The following is a 27,955-nucleotide window of genomic DNA, read 5'->3' on the forward strand; positions in this document are numbered from 1 at the left end:
ATTTCCATGTATATGCAGATAGCTTTGTAGATATTTCCATTTTCATGCAGATAGCGGTGTAGATATTTCCATGTTCAAACAGATAGCGGTGTAGATAGTTCCATGTTCATACAGATAGCAGTGTAGATATTTCCATGTTTAAACAAATAGTGGTGAAAATGTATACATGTTTACACAGATAGCGGTGTAGATATTTCCATGCTCATACAGATAGCGGTGTAGATATTTCCATGTTCATCCAGATGGCTGTGTAGATATATCCATGTTCATACAGATGGCGGTGAAGATATTTCCATGTTCATACAGATAGCGGTGTAGATATTTCCATGTTCATACAGATAGCGGTGTAGATATTTCCATGTTCATACAGATAGCGGTGTAGATATTTCCATGTTCATACAGACAGCGGTGCTGATATTTCCATGTTCATCCAGATGGCTGTGTAGATATATCTATGTTCATACAGATGGTATTGAAGATATTTCCATGTTCATACAGATATCGGTGTAGATATTTCCATGTTCATACACATAGCAGTGTAGGTATTTCCATGTTCATACAGATAGCGGTGCTGATATTTCCATGTTTGTACAGGTAGCGGTGTAGATATTTCCATGTTTATACAGATAGTGGTGTAGATATTTCCATGTTTATACAGATAGCGGTGTAGATATTTCCATGTTTATACAGATAGTGGTGTAGATATTTCCATGTTTATAGAGATAGCGGTGTAGTTATTTCCATTTGTAAAGAGATAGCTTTGTAGATATTTCCATGTATATGCAGATAGCTGTGTAGATATTTCCATTTTCATGCAGATAGCGGTGTAGATATTTCCATGTTCATACAGATAGCGGTGTAGATATTTCCATGTTCATACAGATAGCGGTGCTGATATTTCCATGTTTATACAGGTAGCGGTGTAGATATTTCCATGTTTATACAGGTAGCGGTGTAGATATTTCCATGTTTATACAGATAGCGGTGTAGATATTTCCATGTTTTTACAGATAGCGGTGTAGATATCTCCATCTTAATAGAGATGGCGGTGTAGATATTTATATGTTCATACAGATGGCGGTGCAGATATTTCCATGTTCATACAGATGGTGGTGTAGATATTTCCATGTTTATAGAGATAGCGGTGTAGTTATTTCCATGTGTAAAGAAATAGCTTTGTAGATATTTCCGTGTATATGCAGATACCGGTGTAGATATTTCCATTTTCATGCAGACAGCGGTGTAGATATTTCCATGTTCAAACAGATAGCGGTGTAGTTATTTCCATGTTCATACAGATAGCGGTGTAGATATTTCCATGTTTATACAGATAGCGGTGAAGATGTATGCATGTTTGCACAGATAGCGGTGTAGATATTTCCATGTTCATACAGATAGCGATGTAGATATTTCCATGTTCATACAGATAGCGGTGTAGATATTTCCATGTTCATACAGATAGCGGTGTAGATATTTCCATGTTCATACAGATAACGGTGTAGATATTTCCATGTTCATCCAGAAGGCTGTGTAGATATATCCATGTTCATTCAGATGGCGGTGAAGATATTTCCATGTTCATACAGATAGCGGTGTCGATATTTCCATGTTCATACAGATAGCTGTGTAGATACATCCATGTTCATACAGATGGCGGTGAAGATATTTCCATGTTCATACAGATAGCGGTGTAGATATTTCCAAGTTCATACAGATAGCGGCGTAGGTATTTCCATGTTCATACAGATAGCGGTGTAGCTATTTAAATGTTCGTACAGATAGCGGTGTAGATATTTCCATGTTCATCCATATGGGTGTGTAGATAAATCCATGTTCATACAGATGGCGCTGAAGATATTTCCATGTTCATACAAATGGCGTTGTAGATATTTCCATGTTTATACAGATATCGGTGTAGATATTTCCAAGTTTATGCCGATAGCGGAGTAGATATCTCCATCTTAATACAGATGGCGGTGTAGATATTTATATGATCATACAGATGGCGGTGCAGATATTTCCATGTTCATACAGATGGCGGTGTGGATATTTCCATGTTTATAGAGATAGCGGTGTACTTATTTCCATGTGTAAAGAGATAGCTGTATAGATATTTCCATGTATATGCAGATAGCTTTGTAGATATTTCCATTTTCATGCAGATAGCGGTGTAGATATTTCCATGTTCAAACAGATAGCGGTGTAGATAGTTCCATGTTCATACAGATAGCAGTGTAGATATTTAAATGTTTAAACAAATAGTGGTGAAAATGTATACATGTTTACACAGATAGCGGTGTAGATATTTCCATGCTCATACAGATAGCGGTGTAGATATTTCCGTGTTCATCCAGATGGCTGTGTAGATATATCCATGTTCATACAGATGGCGGTGAAGATATTTCCATGTTCATACAGATAGCGGTGTAGATATTTCCATGTTCATACAGATAGCGGTGTAGATATTTCCATGTTCATACAGATAGCGGTGTAGCTATTTCCATGTTCATACAGACAGCGGTGCTGATATTTCCATGTTCATCCAGATGGCTGTGTAGATATATCTATGTTCATACAGATGGTATTGAAGATATTTCCATGTTCATACAGATATCGGTGTAGATATTTCCATGTTCATACACATAGCAGTGTAGGTATTTCCATGTTCATACAGATAGCGGTGCTGATATTTCCATGTTTGTACTGGTAGCGGTGTAGATATTTCCATGTTTATACAGATAGTGGTGTAGATATTTCCATGTTTATACAGATAGCGGTGTAGATATTTCCATGTTTATACAGATAGTGGTGTAGATATTTCCATGTTTATAGAGATAGCGGTGTAGTTATTTCCATTTGTAAAGAGATAGCTTTGTAGATATTTCCATGTATATGCAGATAGCTGTGTAGATATTTCCATTTTCATGCAGATAGCGGTGTAGATATTTCCATGTTCATACAGATAGCGGTGTAGATATTTCCATGTTCATACAGATAGCGGTGCTGATATTTCCATGTTTATACAGGTAGCGGTGTAGATATTTCCATGTTTATACAGGTAGCGGTGTAGATATTTCCATGTTTATACAGATAGCGGTGTAGATATTTCCATGTTTTTACAGATAGCGGTGTAGATATCTCCATCTTAATAGAGATGGCGGTGTAGATATTTATATGTTCATACAGATGGCGGGGCAGATATTTCCATGTTCATACAGATGGTGGTGAAGATATTTCCATGTTTATAGAGATAGCGGTGTAGTTATTTCCATGTGTAAAGAAATAGCTTTGTAGATATTTCCGTGTATATGCAGATACCGGTGTAGATATTTCCATTTTCATGCAGACAGCGGTGTAGATATTTCCATGTTCAAACAGATAGCGGTGTAGTTATTTCCATGTTCATACAGATAGCGGTGTAGATATTTCCATGTTTATACAGATAGCGGTGAAGATGTATGCATGTTTGCACAGATAGCGGTGTAGATATTTCCATGTTCATACAGATAGCGATGTAGATATTTCCATGTTCATACAGATAGTGGTGTAGATATTTCCATGTTCATACAGATAGCGGTGTAGATATTTCCATGTTCATACAGATAACGGTGTAGATATTTCCATGTTCATCCAGAAGGCTGTGTAGATATTTCCATGTTCATACACATAGCGGTGCTGATATTTCCATGTTTATACAGGTAGCGGTGTAGATATTTCCATGTTCATACAGATAGCGGTGTAGATATTTCCATGTTTATACAGATAGCGGTGTAGATATTTCCATGTTTATAGAGATAGCGGTGTAGATATCTCCTTCTTAATACAGATGGCAGTGTATATATTTATATGTTCATACAGATGGCGGTGCAGATATTTCCATGTTCATACAGATGGCGGTGTAGATATTTCCATGTTTATAGAGACAGCGGTGTAGTTATTTCCAAGTGTAAAGAAATAGCTTTGTAGATATTTCCGTGTATATGCAAATAGCTGTGTAGATATTTCCATTTTCATGCAGATAGCGGTGTAGATATTTCCATGTTCAAACAGATAGCGGTGTAGATATTTCCATGTTCATACAGATAGCGGTGTAGATATTTCCATGTTTATACAGATAGCGGTGAAGATGTATGCATGTTTACACAGATAGCGGTGTAGATATTTCCATGTTCATACAGATTGCGGTGTAGATATTTCCATGTTCATGCAGATAGTGGTGTAGATATTTCCATGTTCATACAGATAGCAGTGTAGCTATTTCCATGTTCATACAGATAGCGGTGTAGATATTTCCATGTTCATCCAGAAGGCTGTGAAGATATTTCCATGTTCATACAGATAGCGGTGCTGATATTTCCATGTTTATACAGGTAGCGGTGTAGATATTTCCATGTTCATACAGATAGCGGTGTAGATATTTCCATGTTCATCCAGAAGACTGTGTGGATATTTCCATGTTCATACAGATAGCGGTGCTGATATTTCCATGTTTATACAGGTAGCGGTGAAGATGTATGCATGTTTACACAGATAGCGGTGTAGATATTTCCATGTTCATTCAGATAGCGGTGTAGATATTTCCATGCTCATCCAGATGGCTGTGTAGATATATCCATGTTCATACAGATGGCGGTGAAGATATTTCCACGTTCATACAGATAGCGGTGTAGATCTTTCCATGTTCATACAGATAGCGGTGTAGATATTTCCATGTTCATTCAGATAGAGGTGTAGCTATTTCCATGTTCACACAGATTGCGGGGTAGATATTTCCATGTTCATACAGATGTCTGTGTAGATATATCCATGTTCATACAAATGGCGGTGAAGATATTTCCATGTTCATACAGATAGCGCTGTAGATATTTCCATGTTCATACAGATAGTGGTGTAGATATTTCCATGTTCATACAGATAGCGGTGCTGATATTTCCATGTTTATACAGGTAGCGGTGTAGATATTTCCATGTTTATACAGATAGAGGTGAAGATGTATGCATGTTTACACAGTTAGCGTTGCAGATATTTCCATGTTCATACAGATAGCGGTGTAGATATTTCCATGTTCATACAGAGAGCGGTGTAGATATTTCCATGTTCATCCAGATGGCTGTGTAGATATATCCATGTTCATTCAGATAGCGGTGTAGATATTTCCATGTTCATACACATAGCAGTGTAGGTATTTCCATGTTCATACAGATAGCGGTGCTGATATTTCCATGTTTGTACAGGTAGCGGTGTAGATATTTCCATGTTTATACAGATAGTGGTGTAGATATTTCCATGTTTATACAGATAGCGGTGTAGATATTTCCACGTTTATACAGATAGTGGTGTAGATATTTCCATGTTTATAGAGATAGCGGTGTAGTTATTTCCATTTGTAAAGAGATAGCTTTGTAGATATTTCCATGTATATGCAGATAGCTGTGTAGATATTTCCATTTTCATGCAGATAGCGGTGTAGATATTTCCATGTTCATACAGATAGCGGTGTAGATATTTCCATGTTCATACAGATAGCGGTGCTGATATTTCCATGTTTATACAGGTAGCGGTGTAGATATTTCCATGTTTATACAGGTAGCGGTGTAGATATTTCCATGTTTATACAGATAGCGGTGTAGATATTTCCATGTTTTTACAGATAGCGGTGTAGATATCTCCATCTTAATAGAGATGGCGGTGTAGATATTTATATGTTCATACAGATGGCGGTGCAGATATTTCCATGTTCATACAGATGGTGGTGAAGATATTTCCATGTTTATAGAGATAGCGGTGTAGTTATTTCCATGTGTAAAGAAATAGCTTTGTAGATATTTCCGTGTATATGCAGATACCGGTGTAGATATTTCCATTTTCATGCAGACAGCGGTGTAGATATTTCCATGTTCAAACAGATAGCGGTGTAGTTATTTCCATGTTCATACAGATAGCGGTGTAGATATTTCCATGTTTATACAGATAGCGGTGAAGATGTATGCATGTTTGCACAGATAGCGGTGTAGATATTTCCATGTTCATACAGATAGCGATGTAGATATTTCCATGTTCATACAGATAGTGGTGTAGATATTTCCATGTTCATACAGATAGCGGTGTAGATATTTCCATGTTCATACAGATAACGGTGTAGATATTTCCATGTTCATCCAGAAGGCTGTGTAGATATTTCCATGTTCATACACATAGCGGTGCTGATATTTCCATGTTTATACAGGTAGCGGTGTAGATATTTCCATGTTCATACAGATAGCGGTGTAGATATTTCCATGTTTATACAGATAGCGGTGTAGATATTTCCATGTTTATAGAGATAGCGGTATAGATATCTCCTTCTTAATACAGATGGCAGTGTATATATTTATATGTTCATACAGATGGCGGTGCAGATATTTCCATGTTCATACAGATGGCGGTGTAGATATTTCCATGTTTATAGAGACAGCGGTGTAGTTATTTCCAAGTGTAAAGAAATAGCTTTGTAGATATTTCCGTGTATATGCAGATAGCTGTGTAGATATTTCCATTTTCATGCAGATAGCGGTGTAGATATTTCCATGTTCAAACAGATAGCGGTGTAGATATTTCCATGTTCATACAGATAGCGGTGTAGATATTTCCATGTTTATACAGATAGCGGTGAAGATGTATGCATGTTTGCACAGATAGCGGTGTAGATATTTCCATGTTCATACAGATTGCGGTGTAGATATTTCCATGTTCATGCAGATAGTGGTGTAGATATTTCCATGTTCATACAGATAGCAGTGTAGCTATTTCCATGTTCATACAGATAGCGGTGTAGATATTTCCATGTTCATCCAGAAGGCTGTGAAGATATTTCCATGTTCATACAGATAGCGGTGCTGATATTTCCATGTTTATACAGGTAGCGGTGTAGATATTTCCATGTTCATACAGATAGCGGTGTAGATATTTCCATGTTCATCCAGAAGACTGTGTGGATATTTCCATGTTCATACAGATAGCGGTGCTGATATTTCCATGTTTATACAGGTAGCGGTGAAGATGTATGCATGTTTACACAGATAGCGGTGTAGATATTTCCATGTTCATTCAGATAGCGGTGTAGATATTTCCATGCTCATCCAGATGGCTGTGTAGATATATCCATGTTCATACAGATGGCGGTGAAGATATTTCCACGTTCATACAGATAGCGGTGTAGATCTTTCCATGTTCATACAGATAGCGGTGTAGATATTTCCATGTTCATTCAGATAGAGGTGTAGCTATTTCCATGTTCATACAGATTGCGGGGTAGATATTTCCATGTTCATACAGATGTCTGTGTAGATATATCCATGTTCATACAAATGGCGGTGAAGATATTTCCATGTTCATACAGATAGCGGTGTAGATATTTCCATGTTCATACAGATAGTGGTGTAGATATTTCCATGTTCATACAGATAGCGGTGCTGATATTTCCATGTTTATACAGGTAGCGGTGTAGATATTTCCATGTTTATACAGATAGAGGTGAAGATGTATGCATGTTTACACAGTTAGCGTTGCAGATATTTCCATGTTCATACAGATAGCGGTGTAGATATTTCCATGTTCATACAGAGAGCGGTGTAGATATTTCCATGTTCATCCAGATGGCTGTGTAGATATATCCATGTTCATTCAGATAGCGGTGTAGATATTTCCATGTTCATACAGACAGTGGTGCTGTTATTTCCATGTTCATCCAGATGGCTGTGTAGATATATCCATGTTCATACAGATGGCGGTGAAGATATTTCCATTTTCATACAGATATCGGTGTAGATATTTCCATGTTCATAGAGATAGCGGTGTAGATATTTCCATGTTCATACAGATAGCGGTGCTGATATTTCCATGTTTATTCAGGTAGCGGTGTTGATATTTCCATGTTTATACAGATAGCGGTGTAGATATTTCCATGTTTATACAGATAACGGTGTAGGTATTTTCATGTTTATACGGATAGCGGTGTAGATATCTCCATCTTAATACAGATGGCGGTGTAGATATTTATATGTTCATACAGATGGCGGTGCAGATATTTCCATGTTCATTCAGATGGCGGTGTAGATATTTCCATGTTTAAAGATATTGCGGTGTAGATATTTCCATGTGAAAAGAAATAGCTTTGTAGATATTTCCATGTACATGCAGAGAGCTGTGTAGATATTTCCATTTTCATGCAGATAGCGGTGTAGATATTTCCATGTTCAAACAGATAGCGGTGTAGATATTTCCATGTTTATACAGATAGTGGTGTAGATATTTCCATGTTTATACAGATAGCGGTGAAGATGTATGCATGTTTGCAAAGATAGTGGTGTAGATATTTCCATGTTCATACAGATAGCGGTGTAGATATTTCAATGTTCATACAGATAGCGGTGTAGATATTTCCATGTTCATACAGATAGCGGTGTAGATATTTCAATGTTCATACAGATAGCGGTGTAGATATTTCCATTTTCTTCCAGAAGGCTGTGTAGATATTTCCATGTTCATACAGATAGCGGTGCTGATATTTCCATGTTTATACAGGTAGCGGTGTAGATATTTCCACGTTTATACAGATAGCCGTGTAGATATTTCCATGTTTATACAGATAGCGGTGTAGATATTTCCATGTTTATACAGATAGCGGTGTAGATAAATCCATCTTAATACAGATGGCGGTGTAGATATTTATATGTTCATTCGGATGGCGGTGCAGATATTTCCATGTTCATACAGATGGCGGTGTAGATATTTCCATGTTTATAGAGATAGCGGTGTAGTTATTTCCATGTGTAAAGAAATAGCTTTGTAGATATTTCCGTGTATATGCAGATAGCTGTGTAGTTATTTCCATTTTCATGCAGATAGCGGTGTAGATATTTCCATGTTCAAACAGATAGCGGTGTAGATATTTCCATGTTCATACAGATAGCGGTGTAGATATTTGCATGTTTATACAGATAGCGGTGAAGATGTATGCATGTTTGCACAGATAGCGGTGTAGATATTTCCATGTTCATACAGATAGCAGTGTAGCTATTTCCATGTTCATACAGATAGTGGTGTAGATATTTCCATGTTCATCCAGATGGCTGTGTAGATATTTCCATGTTCATACAGATAGCGGTGCTGATATTTCCATGTTTATACAGGTAGCGGTGTAGATATTTCCATGTTTACACAGATAGAGGTGAAGATGTATGCATGTTTACACAGTTAGCGGTGCAGATATTTCCATGTTCATACAGATAGCGGTGTAGATATTTCCATGTTCATACAGAGAGCGGTGTAGATATTTCCATGTTCATCCAGATGGCTGTGTAGATATATCCATGTTCATTCAGATAGCGGTGTAGGTATTTCCATGTTCATACAGACAGCGGTGCTGTTATTTCCATGTTCATCCAGATGGCTGTGTAGATATATCCATGTTCATACAGATGGCGGTGAAGATATTTCCATTTTCATACAGATATCGGTGTAGATATTTCCATGTTCATAGAGATAGCGGTGTAGATATTTCCATGTTCATACAGATAGCGGTGCTGATATTTCCATGTTTATTCAGGTAGCGGTGTTGATATTTCCATGTTTATACAGATAGCGGTGTAGATATTTCCATGTTTATACAGATAACGGTGTAGGTATTTTCATGTTTATACAGATAGCGGTGTAGATATCTCCATCTTAATACAGATGGCGGTGTAGATATTTATATGTTCATACAGATGGCGGTGCAGATATTTCCATGTTCATTCAGATGGCGGTGTAGATATTTCCATGTTTATAGATATTGCGGTGTAGATATTTCCATGTGAAAAGAAATAGCTTTGTAGATATTTCCATGTACATGCAGAGAGCTGTGTAGATATTTCCATTTTCATGCAGATAGCGGTGTAGATATTTCCATGTTCAAACAGATAGCTGTGTAGATATTTCCATGTTCATACAGATAGCGGTGTAGATATTTCCATGTTTATACAGATAGCGGTGAAGATGTATGCATGTTTGCACAGATAGTGGTGTAGATATTTCCATGTTCATACAGATAGCGGTGTAGATATTTCAATGTTCATACAGATAGCGGTGTAGATATTTCCATTTTCTTCCAGAAGGCTGTGTAGATATTTCCATGTTCATACAGATAGCGGTGCTGATATTTCCATGTTTATACAGGTAGCGGTGTATATATTTCCACGTTTATACAGATAGCGTTGTAGATATTTCCATGTTTATACAGATAGCGGTGTAGATATTTCCATGTTTATACAGATAGCGGTGTAGATATCTCCATCTTAATACAGATGGCGGTGTAGATATTTATATGTTCATTCGGATGGCGGTGCAGATATTTCCATGTTCATACAGATAGCGGTGTAGATATTTCCATGTTTATACAGATAGCGGTGTAGTTATTCCCATGTGTAAAGAAATAGCTTTGTAGATATTTCCGTGTATATGCAGATAGCTGTGTAGTTATTTCCATTTTCATGCAGATAGCGGTGTAGATATTTCCATGTTCAAACAGATAGCGGTGTAGATATTTCCATGTTCATACAGATAGTGGTGTAGATATTTGCATGTTTATACAGATAGCAGTGAAGATGTATGCATGTTTGCACAGATAGCGGTGTAGATATTTCCATGTTCATACAGATAGCGGTGTAGATATTTCCATGTTCATACAGATAGCGGTGTAGATATTGCCATGTTCATACAGATAGCGGTGTAGATATTTCCATGTTCATCCAGAAGGCTGTGTAGATATTTCCATGTTCATACAGATAGCGGTGCTGATATTTCCATGTTTATATAGGTTGCGGTGTAGATATTTCCATGTTCATACAGATAGCGGTGTAGATATTTCCATGTTCATACAGATAGCGGTGTAGATATTTCCATGTTTATACAGATAGCGGTGTGGATATTTCCATGTTTATACAGATAGCGGTGTAGATATCTCCATCTTAATACAGATGGCGGTGAAGATATTTATATGTTCATTCAGATGGCGGTGCAGATATTTCCATGTTCATACAGATGGCGGTGTAGATATTTCCATGTTTATAGAGACAGCGGTGTAGTTATTTCCAAGTGTAAAGAAATAGCTTTGTAGATATTTCCGTGTATATTCAGATAGTTGTGTAGATATTTCCATTTTCATGCAGATAGCGGTGTAGATATTTCCATGTTCAAACAGATAGCGGTGTAGATATTTCCATGTTCATACAGATAGCCGTGTAGATATTTCCATGTTTATACAGATAGCGGTGAAGATGTATGCATGTTTGCACAGATAGCGGTGTAGATATTTCCATGTTCATACAGATAGCGGTGTAGATATTTCCATGTTCATGCAGATAGTGGTGTAGATATTTCCATGTTCATACAGATAGCGGTGTAGCTATTTCCATGTTCATACAGATAGCGGTGTAGATATTTCCATGTTCATCCAGAAGGCTGTGAAGATATTTCCATGTTCATACAGATAGCGGTGCTGATATTTTCATGTTTATACAGGTAGCGGTGTAGATATTTCCATGTTCATACAGATAGCGGTGTAGATATTTCCATGTTCATCCAGAAGGCTGTGTAGATATTTCCATGTTCATACAGATAGCGGTGCTGATATTTCCATGTTTATACAGGTAGCGGTGAAGATGTATGCATGTTTACACAGATAGCGGTGTAGATATTTCCATGCTCATCCAGATGGCTGTGTAGATATATCCATGTTCATACAGATGGCGTTGAAGATATTTCCATGTTCATACAGATAGCGGTGTAGATCTTTCCATGTTCATACAGATAGCGGTGTAGATATTTCCATGTTCATTCAGATAGAGGTGTAGCTATTTCCATGTTCATACAGATTGCGGGGTAGATATTTCCATGTTCATCCAGATGGCTGTGTAGATATATCCATGTTCATACAAATGGCGGTGAAGATATTTCCATGTTCATACAGATAGCGGTTTAGATATTTCCATGTTCATACAGATAGTGGTGTAGATATTTCCATGTTCATACATATAGCGGTGTAGCTATTTCCATGTTCATACAGATAGCGGTGTAGATATTTCCATGTTCATCCAGATTGCTGTGTAGATATTTCCATGTTCATACAGATAGCGGTGCTGATATTTCCATGTTTATACAGGTAGCGGTGTAGATATTTGCATGTTTACACAGATATCGGTGAAGATGTATGCATGTTAACACAGATAGCGGTGTAGATATTTCCATGTTCATACAGATAGCGGTGTAGATATTTCCATATTCTTCCAGATGGCTGTGTAGATATATCCATGTTCATGCAGATGGCGGTGAAGATATTTCCATGGTCATACAGATAGCGGTGTAGATATTTCCATGTTCATACAGATAGCGGTGTAGATAATTCCATGTTTATACATATAGCGGTGTTGATATTTCCATGTTCATACATATAGCGGTGTAGATATTTCCATGTTCATCCAGATGGCTGTGTAGTTATATCCATGTTCATACAGATGGCGGTGAAGATATTTCCATGATCATACTGATAGCGGTGTAGATATTTCCATGTTCATACAGATAGCGGTGTAGACGTTTCCATGTTCATACAGATAGCGGTGAAGATGTATGCATGTTTACACAGTTAGCGGTGCAGATATTTCCATATTCATACAGATAGCGGTGTAGATATTTCCATGTTCATCCAGATGGCTGTGTAGATATATCCATGTTCATTCAGATGGTGGTGAAGATATTTCCATGTTCATAGAGATAGCGGTGTAGATATTTCCATGTTCATACAGATAGCTGTGTAGATATTTCCATGTACATACAGACAGCGGTGTAGATATTTCCATGTTCATACAGATAGCGGTGTTACTATTTCCATGTTCATGCAGATAGCGGTGTAGATATTTCCATGTTCATAGAGATAGCGGTGTAGATATTTCCATGTTCAAACAGATAGCGGTGCTGATATTTCCATGTTTATACAGGTAGCGGTGTAGATATTTCCGTGTTTATACAGATAGCTGTGTAGATATTTCCATGTTTATACAGATAGCGGTGTAGATATTTTCATGTTTATACAGATAGCGGTGTAGATATCTCCATCTTAATACAGATGGTGGTGTAGATATTTATATGTTCATACAGATGTCGGTGCAGATATTTCCATGTTCATACAGATGGCGGTGTAGATATTCCCATGTTTATAGAGACTGCGGTGTAGATATTTCCATGTGTAAAGAAATAGCTTTGTAAATATTTCCATGTATATGCAGATAGCTGTGTAGATATTTCCATTTTCATGCAGATAGCGGTGTAGATATTTCGATGTTCAAATAGATAGCTGTGTAGATATTTCCATGTTAACACAGATAGCGGTGTAGATATTTCCAATTTCATACAGAGAGCGGTGTAGATATTTCCATGTTTATACAGATAGCGGTGTAGATATCTCCATCTTAATAGAGATGGCGGTGTAGATATTTATATGTTCATACAGATGGCGGTGCAGATATTTCCATGTTCATACAGATGGTGGTGTAGATATTTCCATGTTTATAGAGATAGCGGTGTAGTTATTTCCATGTGTAAAGAAATAGCTTTGTAGATATTTCTGTGTATATGCAGATACCTGTGTAGATATTTCCATTTTCATGCAGATAGCGGTGTAGATATTTCCATGTTCAAACAGATAGTGGTGTAGTTATATCCATGTTCATACAGATAGCGGTGTAGATATTTCCATGTTTATACAGATAGCGGTGAAGATGTATGCATGTTTGCACAGATAGCGGTGTAGATATTTCCATGTTCATACAGATAGTGATGTAGATATTTCCATGTTCATACAGATAGTGGTGTAGATATTTCCATGTTCATACAGATAGCGGTGTAGATATTTCCAAGTTTATACAGATAGCGGTGAAGTTGTATGCATGTTTGCACAGATAGCGGTGTAGATATTTCCATGTTCATACAGATAGCGGTGTAGATATTTCCATGTTCATGCAGATAGTGGTGTAGATATTTCCATGTTCATACAGATAGCGGTGTAGCTATTTCCATGTTCATACAGAGAGCGGTGTAGATATTTCCATCTTCATCCAGAAGGCTGTGAAGATATTTCCATGTTCATACATATAGCGGTGCTGATATTTCCATGTTTATACAGGTAGCGGTGTAGATATTTCCATGTTCATACAGATAGCGGTGTAGATATTTCCATGTTCATCCAGAAGGCTGTGTAGATATTTCCATGTTCATACAGATAGCGGTGCTGATATTTCCATGTTTATACAGGTAGCGGTGAAGATGTATGCATGTTTACACAGATAGCGGTGTAGATATTTCCATGTTCATTCAGATGGCGGTGTAGATATTTCCATGCTCATCCAGATGGCTGTATAGATATATCCATGTTCATACAGATGGCGGTGAAGATATTTCCATGTTCATACAGATAGCGGTGTAGATCTTTCCATGTTCATACAGATAGCGGTGTAGATATTTCCATGTTCATTCAGATAGAGGTGTAGCTATTTCCATGTTCATACAGATTGCGGGGTAGATATTTCCATGTTCATCCAGATGGCTGTGTAGATATATCCATGTTCATACAAATGGCGGTGAAGATATTTCCATGTTCATACAGATAGCGGTGTAGATATTTCCATGTTCATACAGATAGTGGTGTAGATATATCCATGTTCATACAAATGGCGGTGAAGATATTTCCATGTTCATACAGATAGCGGTGTAGATATTTCCATGTTCATACAGATAGTGGTGTAGATATTTCCATGTTCATACATATAGCGGTGTAGCTATTTCCATGTTCATACAGATAGCGGTGTAGATATTTCCATGTTCATCCAGATGGCTGTGTAGATATTTCCATGTTCATACAGATAGCGGTGCTGATATTTCCATGTTTATACAGGTAGCGGTGTAGATATTTGCATGTTTACACAGATAGCGGTGAAGATGTATGCATGTTAACACAGATAGCGGTGTAGATATTTCCATGTTCATACAGATAGCGTTGTAGATATTTCCATATTCTTCCAGATGGCTGTGTAGATATATCCATATTCATGCAGATGGCGGTGAAGATATTTCCATGTTCATACAGATAGCGGTGTAGATATTTCCATGTTCATACAGATAGCGGTGTAGACATTTCCATGTTCATACAGATAGCGGTGTAGCTATTTCCATGTTCATACAGATAGCGGTGTAGATATTTCCATGTTCATCCAGATGGCTGTGTAGATATTTCCATGTTCATACAGATAGCAGTGCTGATATTTCCATGTTTATACAGGTAGCGGTGTAGATATTCCCATGTTTATACAGATAGCGGTGTAGATATTTCCATGTTCATACAGATAGAGGTGAAGATGTATGCATGTTTACACAGTTAGCGGTGCAGATATTTCCATATTCATACAGATAGCGGTGTAGATATTTCCATGTTCATCCAGATGGCTGTGTAGATATATCCATGTTCATTCAGATGGTGGTGAAGATATTTCCATGTTCATAGAGATAGCGGTGTAGATATTTCCATGCTCATACAGATAGCTGTGTAGATATTTCCATGTTCATAGAGACAGCGGTGAAGATATTTCCATGTTCATACAGATAGCGGTGTAGATATTTCCATGTTTATACAGATAGCGGTGTAGATAAATCCATCTTAATACAGATGGCGGTGTAGATATTTATATGTTCATTCGGATGGCGGTGCAGATATTTCCATGTTCATACAGATGGCGGTGTAGATATTTCCATGTTTATAGAGATAGCGGTGTAGTTATTTCCATGTGTAAAGAAATAGCTTTGTAGATATTTCCGTGTATATGCAGATAGCTGTGTAGTTATTTCCATTTTCATGCAGATAGCGGTTTAGATATTTCCATGTTCAAACAGATAGCGGTGTAGATATTTCCATGTTCATACAGATAGCGGTGTAGATATTTGCATGTTTATACAGATAGCGGTGAAGATGTATGCATGTTTGCACAGATAGCGGTGTAGATATTTCCATGTTCATACAGATAGCGGTGTAGCTATTTCCATGTTCATACAGATAGTGGTGTAGATATTTCCATGTTCATCCAGATGGCTGTGTAGGTTTTTCCATGTTCATACAGATAGCGGTGCTGATATTTCCATGTTTATACAGGTAGCGGTATAGATATTTCCATGTTTATACAGATAGAGGTGAAGATGTATGCATGTTTACACAGTTAGCGGTGCAGATATTTCCATGTTCATACAGATAGCGGTGTAGATATTTCCATGTTCATACAGAGAGCGGTGTAGATATTTCCATGTTCATCCAGATGGATGTGTAGATATATCCATGTTCATTCAGATAGCGGTGTAGATATTTCCATGTTCATACAGACAGCGGTGCTGTTATTTCCATGTTCATCCAGATGGCTGTGTAGATATATCCATGTTCATACAGATGGCGGTGAAGATATTTCCATTTTCATACAGATATCGGTGTAGATATTTCCATGTTCATAGAGATAGCGGTGTAGATATTTCCATGTTCATACAGATAGCGGTGCTGATATTTCCATGTTTATTCAGGTAGCGGTGTTGATATTTCCATGTTTATACAGATAGCGGTGTAGATATTTCCATGTTTATACAGATAACGGTGTAGGTATTTTCATGTTTATACAGATAGCGGTGTAGATATCTCCATCTTAATACAGATGGCGGTGTAGATATTTATATGTTCATACAGATGGCGGTGCAGATATTTCCATGTTCATTCAGATGGCGGTGTAGATATTTCCATGTTTATAGATATTGCGGTGTAGATATTTCCATGTGAAAAGAAATAGCTTTGTACATATTTCCATGTACATGCAGAGAGCTGTGTAGATATTTCCATTTTCATGCAGATAGCGGTGTAGATATTTCCATGTTCAAACAGATAGCTGTGTAGATATTTCCATGATCATACAGATAGCGGTGTAGATATTTCCATGTTTATACAGATAGCGGTGTAGATGTATGCATGTTTGCACAGATAGTGCTGTAGATATTTCCATGTTCATACAGATAGCGGTGTAGATATTTCAATGTTCATACAGATAGCGGTGTAGATATTTCCATTTTCTTCCAGAAGGCTGTGTATATATTTCCATGTTCATACAGATAGCGGTGCTGATATTTCCATGTTTATACAGGTAGCGGTGTAGATATTTCCACGTTTATACAGATAGCGGTGTAGATATTTCCATGTTTATACAGATAGCGGTGTAGATATTTCCATGTTTATACAGATAGCGGTGTAGATATCTCCATCTTAATACAGATGGCGGTGTAGATATTTATATGTTCATTCGGATGGCGGTGCAGATATTTCCATGTTCATACAGATGGCGGTGTAGATATTTCCATGTTTATAGAGATAGCGGTGTAGTTATTTCCATGTGTAAAGAAATAGCTTTGTAGATATTTCCGTGTATATGCAGATAGCTGTGTAGTTATTTCCATTTTCATGCAGATAGCGGTGTAGATATTTCCATGTTCAAACAGATAGCGGTGTAGATATTTCCATGTTCATACAGATAGCGGTGTAGATATTTGCATGTTTATACAGATAGCGGTGAAGATGTATGCATGTTTGCACAGATAGCGGTGTAGATATTTCCATGTTCATACAGATAGCGGTGTAGCTATTTCCATGTTCATACAGATAGTGGTGTAGATATTTCCATGTTCATCCAGATGGCTGTGTAGATATTTCCATGTTCATACAGATAGCGGTGCTGATATTTCCATGTTTATTCAGGTAGCGGTGTAGATATTTCCATGTTTATACAGATAGAGGTGAAGATGTATGCATGTTTACACAGTTAGCGGTGCAGATATTTCCATGTTCATACAGATAGCGGTGTAGATATTTCCATGTTCATACAGAGAGCGGTGTAGATATTTCCATGTTCATCCAGATGGCTGTGTAGATATATCCATGTTCATTCAGATAGCGGTGTAGGTATTTCCATGTTCATACAGACAGCGGTGCTGTTATTTCCATGTTCATCCAGATGGCTGTGTAGATATATCCATGTTCATACAGATGGCGGTGAAGATATTTCCATTTTCATACAGATATCGGTGTAGATATTTCCATGTTCATAGAGATAGCGGTGTAGATATTTCCATGTTCATACAGATAGCGGTGCTGATATTTCCATGTTTATTCAGGTAGCGGTGTTGATATTTCCATGTTTATACAGATAGCGGTGTAGATATTTCCATGTTTATACAGATAACGGTGTAGGTATATTCATGTTTATACAGATAGCGGTGTAGATATCTCCATCTTAACACAGATGGCGGTGTAGATATTTATATGTTCATACAGATGGCGGTGCAGATATTTCCATGTTCATTCAGATGGCGGTGTAGATATTTCCATGTTTATAGATATTGCGGTGTAGATATTTCCATGTGAAAAGAAATAGCTTTGTAGATATTTCCATGTACATGCAGAGAGCTGTGTAGATATTTCCATTTTCATGCAGATAGCGGTGTAGATATTTCCATGTTCAAACAGATAGCTGTGTAGATATTTCCATGTTCATACAGATAGCGGTGTAGATATTTCCATGTTTATACAGATAGCGGTGAAGATGTATGCATGTTTGCACAGATAGTGGTGTAGATATTTCCATGTTCATACAGATAGCGGTGTAGATATTTCAATGTTCATACAGATAGCGGTGTAGATATTTCCATTTTCTTCCAGAAGGCTGTGTAGATATTTCCATGTTCATACAGATAGCGGTGCTGATATTTCCATGTTTATACAGGTAGCGGTGTATATATTTCCACGTTTATACAGATAGCGTTGTAGATATTTCCATGTTTATACAGATAGCGGTGTAGATATTTCCATGTTTATACAGATAGCGGTGTAGATATCTCCATCTTAATACAGATGGCGGTGTAGATATTTATATGTTCATTCGGATGGCGGTGCAGATATTTCCATGTTCATACAGATAGCGGTGTAGATATTTCCATGTTTATACAGATAGCGGTGTAGTTATTCCCATGTGTAAAGAAATAGCTTTGTAGATATTTCCGTGTATATGCAGATAGCTGTGTAGTTATTTCCATTTTCATGCAGATAGCGGTGTAGATATTTCCATGTTCAAACAGATAGCGGTGTAGATATTTCCATGTTCATACAGATAGTGGTGTAGATATTTGCATGTTTATACAGATAGCAGTGAAGATGTATGCATGTTTGCACAGATAGCGGTGTAGATATTTCCATGTTCATACAGATAGCGGTGTAGATATTTCCATGTTCATACAGATAGCGGTGTAGATATTGCCATGTTCATACAGATAGCGGTGTAGATATTTCCATGTTCATCCAGAAGGCTGTGTAGATATTTCCATGTTCATACAGATAGCGGTGCTGATATTTCCATGTTTATATAGGTTGCGGTGTAGATATTTCCATGTTCATACAGATAGCGGTGTAGATATTTCCATGTTCATACAGATAGCGGTGTAGATATTTCCATGTTTATACAGATAGTGGTGTGGATATTTCCATGTTTATACAGATAGCGGTGTAGATATCTCCATCTTAATACAGATGGCGGTGAAGATATTTATATGTTCATTCAGATGGCGGTGCAGATATTTCCATGATCATACAGATGGCGGTGTAGATATTTCCATGTTTATAGAGACAGCGGTGTAGTTATTTCCAAGTGTAAAGAAATAGCTTTGTAGATATTTCCGTGTATATGCAGATAGCTGTGTAGATATTTCCATTTTCATGCAGATAGCGGTGTAGATATTTCCATGTTCAAACAGATAGCGGTGTAGATATTTCCATGTTCATACAGATAGCCGTGTAGATATTTCCATGTTTATACAGATAGCGGTGAAGATGTATGCATGTTTGCACAGATAGCGGTGTAGATATTTCCATGTTCATACAGATAGCGGTGTAGATATTTCCATGTTCATGCAGATAGTGGTGTAGATATTTCCATGTTCATACAGATAGCGGTGTAGCTATTTCCATGTTCATACAGATAGCGGTGTAGATATTTCCATGTTCATCCAGAAGGCTGTGAAGATATTTCCATGTTCATACAGATAGCGGTGCTGATATTTCCATGTTTATACAGGTAGCGGTGTAGATATTTCCATGTTCATACAGATAGCGGTGTAGATATTTCCATGTTCATCCAGAAGGCTGTGTAGATATTTCCATGTTCATACAGATAGCGGTGCTGATATTTCCATGTTTATACAGGTAGCGGTGAAGATGTATGCATGTTTACACAGATAGCGGTGTAGATATTTCCATGCTCATCCAGATGGCTGTGTAGATATATCCATGTTCATACAGATGGCGGTGAAGATATTTCCATGTTCATACAGATAGCGGTGTAGATCTTTCCATGTTCATACAGATAGCGGTGTAGATATTTCCATGTTCATTCAGATAGAGGTGTAGCTATTTCCATGTTCATACAGATTGCGGGGTAGATATTTCCATGTTCATCCAGATGGCTGTGTAGATATATCCATGTTCATACAAATGGCGGTGAAGATATTTCCATGTTCATACAGATAGCGGTTTAGATATTTCCATGTTCATACAGATAGTGGTGTAGATATTTCCATGTTCATACATATAGCGGTGTAGCTATTTCCATGTTCATACAGATAGCGGTGTAGATATTTCCATGTTCATCCAGATTGCTGTGTAGATATTTCCATGTTCATACAGATAGCGGTGCTGATATTTCCATGTTTATACAGGTAGCGGTGTAGATATTTGCATGTTTACACAGATATCGGTGAAGATGTATGCATGTTAACACAGATAGCGGTGTAGATATTTCCATGTTCATACAGATAGCGGTGTAGATATTTCCATATTCTTCCAGATGGCTGTGTAGATATATCCATGTTCATGCAGATGGCGGTGAAGATATTTCCATGGTCATACAGATAGCGGTGTAGATATTTCCATGTTCATACAGATAGCGGTGTAGATATTTCCATGTTTATACATATAGCGGTGTTGATATTTCCATGTTGATACATATAGCGGTGTAGATATTTCCATGTTCATCCAGATGGCTGTGTAGTTATATCCATGTTCATACAGATGGCGGTGAAGATATTTCCATGATCATACTGATAGCGGTGTAGATATTTCCATGTTCATACAGATAGCGGTGTAGACGTTTCCATGTTCATACAGATAGCGGTGAAGATGTATGCATGTTTACACAGTTAGCGGTGCAGATATTTCCATATTCATACAGATAGCGGTGTAGATATTTCCATGTTCATCCAGATGGCTGTGTAGATATATCCATGTTCATTCAGATGGTGGTGAAGATATTTCCATGTTCATAGAGATAGCGGTGTAGATATTTCCATGTTCATACAGATAGCTGTGTAGATATTTCCATGTACATACAGACAGCGGTGTAGATATTTCCATGTTCATACAGATAGCGGTGTTACTATTTCCATGTTCATGCAGATAGCGGTGTAGATATTTCCATGTTCATAGAGATAGCGGTGTAGATATTTCCATGTTCAAACAGATAGCGGTGCTGATATTTCCATGTTTATACAGGTAGCGGTGTAGATATTTCCGTGTTTATACAGATAGCTGTGTAGATATTTCCATGTTTATACAGATAGCGGTGTAGATATTTTCATGTTTATACAGATAGCGGTGTAGATATCTCCATCTTAATACAGATGGCGGTGTAGATATTTATATGTTCATACAGATGTCGGTGCAGATATTTCCATGTTCGTACAGATGGCGGTGTAGATATTCCCATGTTTATAGAGACTGCGGTGTAGATATTTCCATGTGTAAAGAAATAGCTTTGTAAATATTTCCATGTATATGCAGATAGCTGTGTAGATATTTCCATTTTCATGCAGATAGCGGTGTAGATATTTCGATGTTCAAATAGATAGCTGTGTAGATATTTCCATGTTAACACAGATAGCGGTGTAGATATTTCCAAGTTCATACAGAGAGCGGTGTAGATATTTCCATGTTTATACAGATAGCGGTGTAGATATCTCCATCTTAATAGAGATGGCGGTGTAGATATTTATATGTTCATACAGATGGCGGTGCAGATATTTCCATGTTCATACAGATGGTGGTGTAGATATTTTCATGTTTATAGAGATAGCGGTGTAGTTATTTCCATGTGTAAAGAAATAGCTTTGTAGATATTTCTGTGTATATGCAGATACCTGTGTAGATATTTCCATTTTCATGCAGATAGCGGTGTAGATATTTCCATGTTCAAACAGATAGTGGTGTAGTTATTTCCATGTTCTTACAGATATCGGTGTAGATATTTCCATGTTTATACAGATAGCGGTGAAGATGTATGCATGTTTGCACAGATAGCGGTGTAGATATTTCCATGTTCATACAGATAGTGATGGAGATATTTCCATGTTCATACAGATAGTGGTGTAGATATTTCCATGTTCATACAGATAGCGGTGTAGATATTTCCATGTTTATACAGATAGCGGTGAAGTTGTATGCATGTTTGCACAGATAGCGGTGTAGATATTTCCATGTTCATACAGATAGCGGTGTAGATATTTCCATGTTCATGCAGATAGTGGTGTAGATATTTCCATGTTCATACAGATAGCGGTGTAGCTATTTCCATGTTCATACAGAGAGCGGTGTAGATATTTCCATCTTCATCCAGAAGGCTGTGAAGATATTTCCATGTTCATACACATAGCGGTGCTGATATTTCCATGTTTATACAGGTAGCGGTGTAGATATTTCCATGTTCATACAGATAGCGGTGTAGATATTTCCATGTTCATCCAGAAGGCTGTGTAGATATTTCCATGTTCATACAGATAGCGGTGCTGATATTTCCATGTTTATACAGGTAGCGGTGAAGATGTATGCATGTTTACACAGATAGCGGTGTAGATATTTCCATGTTCATTCAGATGGCGGTGTAGATATTTCCATGCTCATCCAGATGGCTGTATAGATATATCCATGTTCATACAGATGGCGGTGAAGATATTTCCATGTTCATACAGATAGCGGTGTAGATCTTTCCATGTTCATACAGATAGCGGTGTAGATATTTCCATGTTCATTCAGATAGAGGTGTAGCTATTTCCATGTTCATACAGATTGCGGGGTAGATATTTCCATGTTCATCCAGATGGCTGTGTAGATATATCCATGTTCATACAAATGGCGGTGAAGATATTTCCATGTTCATACAGATAGCGGTGTAGATATTTCCATGTTCATACAGATAGTGGTGTAGATATATCCATGTTCATACAAATGGCGGTGAAGATATTTCCATGTTCATACAGACAGCGGTGTAGATATTTCCATGTTCATACAGATAGTGGTGTAGATATTTCCATGTTCATACATATAGCGGTGTAGCTATTTCCATGTTCATACAGATAGCGGTGTAGATATTTCCATGTTCATCCAGATGGCTGTGTAGATATTTCCATGTTCATACAGATAGCGGTGCTGATATTTCCATGTTTATACAGGTAGCGGTGTAGATATTTGCATGTTTACACAGATAGCGGTGAAGATGTATGCATGTTAACACAGATAGCGGTGTAGATATTTCCATGTTCATACAGATAGCGTTGTAGATATTTCCATATTCTTCCAGATGGCTGTGTAGATATGTCCATATTCATGCAGATGGCGGTGAAGATATTTCCATGTTCATACAGATAGCGGTGTAGATATTTCCATGTTCATACAGATAGCGGTGTAGACATTTCCATGTTCATACAGATAGCGGTGTAGCTATTTCCATGTTCATACAGATAGCGGTGTAGATATTTCCATGTTCATCCAGATGGCTGTGTAGATATTTCCATGTTCATACAGATAGCGGTGCTGATATTTCCATGTTTATACAGGTAGCGGTGTAGATATTCCCATGTTTATACAGATAGCGGTGTAGATATTTCCATGTTCATACAGATAGAGGTGAAGATGTATGCATGTTTACACAGTTAGCGGTGCAGATATTTCCATATTCATACAGATAGCGGTGTAGATATTTCCATGTTCATCCAGATGGCTGTGTAGATATATCCATGTTCATTCAGATGGTGGTGAAGATATTTCCATGTTCATAGAGATAGCGGTGTAGATATTTCCATGTTCATACAGATAGCTGTGTAGATATTTCCATGTTCATAGAGACAGCGGTGTAGATATTTCCATGTTCATACAGATAGCGGTGTAGATATTTCCATGTTCATACAGATAGCGGTGTAGATATTTCCATGTTCATACAGATAGCGGTGTAGATATTTCCATGTTCATACAGATAGCGGTGTAGATATTTCCATGTTCATAGAGATAACGGTGTAGATATTTCCATGTTCAAACAGATAGCGGTGCTGATATTTCCATGTTTATACAGGTAGCGGTGTAGATATATCCGTGTTTATACAGATAGCTGTGTAGATATTTCCATGTTTATACAGATAGCGGTGTAGATATTTTCATGTTTATACAGATAGCGGTGTAGTTATCTCCATCTTAATACAGATGGCGGTGTAGATATTTATATGTTCATACAGATGTCGGTGCAGATATTTCAATGTTCATACAGATGGCGGTGTAGATATTCCCATGTTTATAGAGACTGCAGTGTAGATATTTCCATGTGTAAAGAAATAGCTTTGTAAATATTTCCATGTATATTCAGATAGCTGTGTAGATATTTCCATTTTCATGCAGATAGCGGTGTAGATATTTCGATGTTCAAACAGATAGCTGTGTAGATATTTCCATGTTAACACAGATAGCGGTGTAGATATTTCCAAGTTCATACAGATAGCGGTGTAGATATTTCCATGTTTATACAGATAGCGGTGTAGATATCTCCATCTTAATAGAGATGGTGGTGTAGATATTTATATGTTCATAGAGATGGCGGTGCAGATATTTCCATGTTCATACAGATGGTGGTGTAGATATTTCCATGTTTATAGAGATAGCGGTGTAGTTATTTCCATGTGTAAAGAAATAGCTTTGTAGATATTTCTGTGTATATGCAGATACCTGTGTAGATATTTCCATTTTCATGCAGATAGCGGGGTAGATATTTCCATGTTCAAACAGATAGCGGTGTAGATATTTCCATGTTCATACAGATAGTGATGTAGATATTTCCATGTTCATACAGATAGTGGTGTAGATATTTCCATGTTCATACAGATAGCGGTGTAGATATTTCCATGTTCATACAGATAGCGGTGTAGATATTTCCATGTTCATCCAGAAGGCTGTGTAGATATTTCCATGTTCATACACATAGCGGTGCTGATATTTCCATGTTTATACAGGTAGCGGTGTAGATATTTCCATGTTCATACAGATAGCGGTGTAGATATTTCCATGTTTATACAGATAGCGGTGTAGATATTTCCATGTTTATAGAGATAGCGGTGTAGATATCTCCATCTTAATACAGATGGTGGTGTAGATATTTATATGTTCATACAGATGGCGGTGCAGATATTTCCATGATCATACAGATGGCGGTGTAGATATTTCCATGTTTATAGAGATAGCGGTGTAGTTATTTCCAAGTGTAAAGAAATAGCTTTGTAGATATTTCCGTGTATATGCAGATAGCTGTGTAGATATTTAAATTTTCATGCAGATAGCAGTGTAGATATTTCCATGTTCAAACAGATAGCGGTGTAGATATTTCCATGTTCATACAGATAGCGGTGTAGATATTTCCATGTTTATACAGATAGCGGTGAAGATGTATGCATGTTTGCACAGATAGCGGTGTAGATATTTCCATGTTCATACAGATAGCGGTGTAGATATTTCCATGTTCATGCAGATAGTGGTGTAGATATTTCCATGTTCATACAGATAGTGGTGTAGCTATTTCCATGTTCATACAGATAGTGGTGTAGTTATTTCCATGTTCATACAGATAGTGGTGTAGCTATTTCCATGTTCATACAGATAGTGGTGTAGATATTTCCATGTTCATCCAGAAGGCTGTGAAGGTATTTCCATGTTCATACAGATAGCGGTGCTGATATTTCCATGTTTATACAGATAGCGGTGTAGATATTTCCATGTTCATACAGATAGCGGTGTAGATATTTCCATATTTTTCCAGATGGCTGTGTAGATATATCCATGTTCATGCAGATGGCGGTGAAGATATTTCCATGTTCATACAGATAGCGGTGTAGATATTTCCATGTTCATACAGATAGCGGTGTAGACATTTCCATGTTCATACAGATAGCGGTGTAGCTATTTCCATGTTCATACAGATAGCGGTGTAGATATTTCCATGTTCATCCAGATGGCTGTGTAGATATTTCCATGTTCATACAGATAGCGGTGCTGATATTTCCATGTTTATACAGGTAGCGGTGTAGATATTCCCATGTTTATACAGATAGCGGTGTAGATATTTCCATGTTCATACAGATAGAGGTGAAGATGTATGCATGTTTACACAGTTAGCGGTGCAGATATTTCCATATTCATACAGATAGCGGTGTAGATATTTCCATGTTCATTCAGATGGCTGTGTAGATATATCCATGTTCATTCAGATGGTGGTGAAGATATTTCCATGTTCATAGAGATAGCGGTGTAGATATTTCCATGTTCATACAGATAGCTGTGTAGATATTTCCATGTTCATACAGACAGCGGTGTAGATATTTCCATGTTCATACAGATAGCGGTGTTACTATTTCCATGTTCATACAGATAGCGGTGTAGATATTTCCATGTTCATAGAGATAACGGTGTAGATATTTCCGTGTTCAAACAGATAGCGGTGCTGATATTTCCATGTTTATACAGGTAGCGGTGTAGATATTTCCGTGTTTATACAGATAGCTGTGTAGATATTTCCATGTTTATACAGATAGCGGTGTAGATATTTTCATGTTTATACAGATAGCGGTGTAGTTATCTCCATCTTAATACAGATGGCGGTGTAGATATTTATATGTTCATACAGATGTCGGTGCAGATATTTCCATGTTCATACAGATGGCGGTGTAGATATTCCCATGTTTATAGAGACTGCGGTGTAGATATTTCCATGTGTAAAGAAATAGCTTTGTAAATATTTCCATGTATATGCAGATAGCTGTGTAGATATTTCCATTTTCATGCAGATAGCGGTGTAGATATTTCGATGTTCAAACAGATAGCTGTGTAGATATTTCCATGTTAACACAGATAGCGGTGTAGATATTTCCAAGTTCATACAGATAGCGGTGTAGATATTTCCATGTTTATACAGATAGCGGTGTAGATATCTCCATCTTAATAGAGATGGCGGTGTAGATATTTATATGTTCATAGAGATGGCGGTGCAGATATTTCCATGTTCATACAGATGGTGGTGTAGATATTTCCATGTTTATAGAGATAGCGGTGTAGTTATTTCCATGTGTAAAGAAATAGCTTTGTAGATATTTCTGTGTATATGCAGATACCTGTGTAGATATTTCCATTTTCATGCAGATAGCGGTGTAGATATTTCCATGTTCAAACAGATAGCAGTGTAGTTATTTCCATGTTCATACAGATAGCGGTGTAGATATTTCCATGTTTATACAGATAGCGGTGAAGATGTATGCATGTTTGCACAGATAGCGGTGTAGATATTTCCATGTTCATACAGATAGTGATGTAGATATTTCCATGTTCATACAGATAGTGGTGTAGATATTTCCATGTTCATACAGATAGCGGTGTAGATATTTCCATGTTCATACAGATAGCGGTGTAGATATTTCCATGTTCATCCAGAAGGCTGTGTAGATATTTCCATGTTCATACACA

This window comes from Gorilla gorilla, chromosome 7 (assembly GCF_029281585.2).
Source record: "Gorilla gorilla gorilla isolate KB3781 chromosome 7, NHGRI_mGorGor1-v2.1_pri, whole genome shotgun sequence".
Lineage (NCBI taxonomy): Eukaryota > Metazoa > Chordata > Mammalia > Primates > Hominidae > Gorilla > Gorilla gorilla.